Here is a 4,930-nt window from a genome sequence, read left to right as displayed (position 1 = left end):
TGTTTATGGATAAACTTATCTAAAATAATTTAAATGATTGCCCTTTATTAGTTTGGGGCCACACCTGGCAGTTCTCAGGGTCTGCACTCGGGATCTCTTCTGGAGGGCTCTAGGAACTATACAGAGTGCCAGGGATTGAAACTGGTTTGGCTGAATATAAGGCAAATGCACCCACCCTGCTGTATGACCACTTCTTCCCCAAGTCATTGCTTTTTATTTATTTATTTATTTATTTATTTATTTATTTATTATTGAATCACCATGAGCTCCACTTATAAAGCTTTCATGTTTGAGTATCAGTCATACAATGATCGAACACCCATCCCTCCACCAGTGCACATTCTCCACCACCAATGTCTCCAATATCCACTCCCTTTCCAACCCTCCCCCTGCCTCTATGGCAGACAATTCCCCCTATACTCTCTGTCCACTTATGGGCATTATGGTTTGCAATACAGATACTAAGATACCATCACGTTTGGTCCTTTATCTACTTTCAGCACACATCTCCCATCCCGAGTGATTCATTCAATCATCATTGACTTAGTGATCCCTTCTTCATCCCAGCTGCCTTCTCCCCCAGCTCATGAGGCAGGCTGCCAACTGTGAAGCAATCTTCCTGGATATTGTGTCTACTGTCCCTGGGTGTTGGTCTCATATTAAGATCATTGCTTTTTATGAACAATTCCATAGGACTTTTTGATTTATGATATTGCCAACTTAAACTATCATTTAGGTTGCTATAGAAGATAAGGATATTCTCTTTCATGTGTTGACACATTAAAAAAATATTTATTTTAGTTAAGGGGCTACTTCCAGTGGGGCTCGGGGCTTGCTCCTGGCTTTGTGCTAACGCGTCACTCTTGGTGGTTATTAATCCTCAGAGATCAAGCCCTGAGGACTGCTAGGTGTGACCTCCCCAAACCCAAAACAATAAAAATAAAATACATACTTAAAAAAATACAATAATACAATTAATGTGTTGCTTTAAGGTGAGCCCAATGAAATGCGAATTAATATAGATTATAACATAGAAAAGTTTCACAAACAAAATCATTTACTGTGGTTTCTTACTCAGTTTATGAGACTGTGATTGAATCTTAATTGGAGGTTTATTCCATCAAAAGGAAGTTCAGGTTTGTTCTTTCAAGGCTGTTCCCCATTGAATGCGTTTCTCTCTCTCTCTGCTTTTATTCATTCTGGAGAAGCCTATGTTCTCTTGGACACCTATTTCCTCTCTTTCTCTTCCTTCACATCTTTCTAGGAAATTTTGTTCAATAAAGACTATCTTGATTTACTAAAAAAAAAGGTAAATTCATATTTTGTTGGAGTATTTTTAAAATACTCCAACAACCATTGCAAAGAAAATTGTTCAGAGCTTATTCTGAACAATTTATTGTACCAGATGCATTTCTTCCCTCCAGCACAACCCTTTTGGGTCATGTAATGTTCCGAAATTGAGAACTGTTTGTTTGTCAGACCCTCTTACAAGGCCAATGCACTCCCCTGCTGGAAAGAACATTCTCCAAGCAAAACTGACCTTCAGCCTAAGTGAATGACTTTCATGTCAGCCAGGAAAGCACGACAGACCTGTGTTGAATTCACTTCACTTCTTGTTTGTTTTCCCTGTCACCCCTGAAGCCTTGCACTGTATGCTTACAGGAATGGCCTATGGTGGCAGAAGGTACCCTATAGCCTCCTGGGGAAAGCACGGGACAGAGGCTCGCCGCACCTCACTGCTAATAGTGCTGGTCAGGAAGAGTTGTAGGTCTGTGTAAATAGCAAATACTTCTCGGTCTCGACCAGCCCACCAGAAACCTTACCTTTACGTCCATAATTGCCACATAACTTTTCCATTTTTATTTCAGTCTGTCTAGTTCTTGTTGATTCAACTGGGAACTGGTTCCTTGAAAGGCAGAATGATAGAGAATTGATGTTTCAAATAAGCGGATAGTTTAGATAAGGTTAGATTTTGTTTCCCAAACTGGTTAGATTTGTTTTATTGTTTTTATTTGTTTTAGGGTCACTGAGGGATAATCACATCAATATAGAGTCCCGGTAGCTAGGCAACAGCTAGAGATGTCAGCTTACTGTGAATCATTCACTAATCTACTGCTTCATGAGTTTCAGGATATATATTTTTTCCTCTTTTCTGGTGTCAGGCATGGAATGAGCAGACAGTTATTAATGGGCTATTTTAGTTCCAATAGATAGTACGCTTCAAGTAGTGTTCTTGAGTTCATGTAAGCTCATTCTTTTGTTCTTTATCTTTAATTTTGATTGTTAAGAAATGAATTTCTAATAAAAATTATCAAAAATACATATATAATTTCACATGCATTGTTAATTATACTTGACAACTGGATTATATCCAAATCAGAGAAGGCATTAAGCCCTCTTTATTTTATAACATTTCCAAGTTCTTTCATTTTTGAGGCAGTAAAGTAATTGTTGGGATTATTATTTTATATGATGATTATTATAGAAGATATTGGATGTTGGACTTTAGACAGAAACCCAGAACCGCGCGGCCGCGGCAGCGGCCGCGCAACCTAATGTCATCTTAGTATCAGCAGTATGTAATGGTTCCTTCTTAATGGGTCGGACTTTTGTGGGTGATCCTAACAAGAATAGTAAGTATTTTGTTGAAATATTGAAGGCAATCAAAATGGTAGCCATCTCTCTAGACTGAACTAAGCTATATCCCCACGCCGGCTGAGAAGAAATATCCTTCTTTCTCGGGAAGAAACGTGGCGTGGTGTCAAACATAGTGTGATGTCCATTAAGCAAACAGACCTGGTGGCGTGGGAATGGGAAATAAGGGGAAAAATTAGGTACATGGACCAGCGGGACGCTGGTGGTATCTCGAGCCGGAGCCAATATCAGCGCAAGAGCTTTGGTTCCAGAAACTGCTTCCAGAAACTCTACTAGACTATCAACTAAGCCAGAGCCCCACGCTGGCTGATGACGGGAAATAACCATCCTCTTCGGTTTTTTTCCCTTTGTCAGACAGCGTGGCGATTACTAAACAGGCGTGAACTCGGTGGCGCGGGGCAAGGGGGAAAAAGAAAAGTTATGTAACAAACAGCAGGACTTAATATCTCTATATGCTTAGTAATGGAGAATTATCAAATGCCTCATTGGCAATAGGACTGTCTTTTTCTTTTTGGGGGGAAACCCCAGCAACGGTAGTGAGTTGTGTGTTGAAACATGGGATGTAATCGAGATAAGCGCAAATGAAGTGAAACTTACCACGTACAAGGGTGGGGACTAGGGAGGTGGGAGGGGGCGGCAGATATACTGGGGGGGTTGGGGATGGAAGATGGGCACTGGTGAAGGGAGGGGTGTTTGAATATTGTATAACTGACATAATCCTGAGAATTTTGTAACCCTCCACTTGGTGATTCAATAAAAAAAATAAAAAATTTAAAAAAAAAAAGAAGATATTGGATGTGATCACAGCTGTGCTTTTCTGTGCCTTAATGACCACGGCATGTCAAATGAAACAGTTCACATGTCAGGGGTTTTTAAGAGGACTCCTTCAGACCTCAGGACCTCCTCAATAAGATATCCACAGTCAGAAATTCAGATGGAAAAAGGGGGGGACACTAATTTCACTGACTCTAATTAAAAATAAGCCTCTTATTTAAACATGAACACAGGCACATGAATGATTCACAATGTAGTTTTCCTCTATCAGTAATTCACAAGGGGTATTTTTTTAATACTCTTAAATGAAAATTTCAAGATGATAAATCATACCAAGTAGGCAAGTTATTTTATTTAATTATTTATTTATTTAGCTTTGGGTGCCACACCTGGCAGTGCTCAGAGCTTAGTCCTAGCTCTGTACTCAGGACTCACTCCTGGCCGGCTAGGGATCTAACCTGGGCAGGTCGTTCACTTGGTGTACTATCACACCAGGCTCCTGGACTGTTAGCAGAGTTTAACTGCATTTTCTCACCAATAAATATGACTATTGTCATATTGCATTCATTATTGTGACTATCAAATATTTGTGTCAGTACACTGTAATTATAAGTTTGCTATTGGTTACTATGCTATTGTGTAGTCATCTAAAGTAGTTAATCAATTTATTATTTACTGTTGAAAAAATCACATACAGTATACTTTAAATATTTGAAACTATTTTATTATACTTTAGTTTGCTTGTAACCTAATATATTTTAGTTTCTTCATTTAAACAGATTTCTTTGTTCCTGAATCAGGACCAGTTCTTTGCTGAAGCTGCTGATTTCAAGCCAGAATCTTAAAAGGTGTTTGTTGAGTGATTGCACTCATTTGTGGGATATTGGAAAAAAACGTAATATGAGGCTAATACCCAAAGACAGAAGAAAAGAGGGCCAAAAGGACTGGTCCGTGGTTGGGAGCTTGCCACAAGTGTGGCCCGGGAGAGTACAGTTAGGACAGAGAAAGGACCATCATGACAATTATGACAGTCATAGTTGGAAATGATGACTCTGGACAAGAACTGAGTGCTGAAAGGAGATAAAGTGATGTACATGATAGAAAAAAAGAGGAGGAGGAGGAAGAGGAGGAGGAAGGGGAGGAGGAGGAGGAGAAGGTGTCTGTAACAGAGGCAGGCTGGGGGTGGTGGTGGGAGGGAAACTGGAGGCATTGGTGGTGGGAAATGTACTCAGGTGAAGGGACAGTGTTGGAACATTGTTTGACTGAAATCCAATCAAGAACACTTTGTAACTGTATCTTATAGTGATTCAATAAAAAGGAAGAAAAAAAAATCCATTGACCATTCAGAATTTGAAAATGTAGTGATTGTTCCATTAGAAAGAAATATCCTGCAAAAGATAGAAAATAAAAATTTTTAAAGTTAATATAAAACAAAACATTATTCTGAGAAAGGGTTGCAATTATATGCAAACAACATCAAGAATTAATGCTGTGAACCAAT

The sequence above is a fragment of the Sorex araneus genome, chromosome 2, assembly GCF_027595985.1.
Source record: "Sorex araneus isolate mSorAra2 chromosome 2, mSorAra2.pri, whole genome shotgun sequence".
Classification (NCBI taxonomy): Eukaryota; Metazoa; Chordata; class Mammalia; order Eulipotyphla; family Soricidae; genus Sorex; species Sorex araneus.
Note: the sequence above shows the minus strand (reverse complement) of the source record.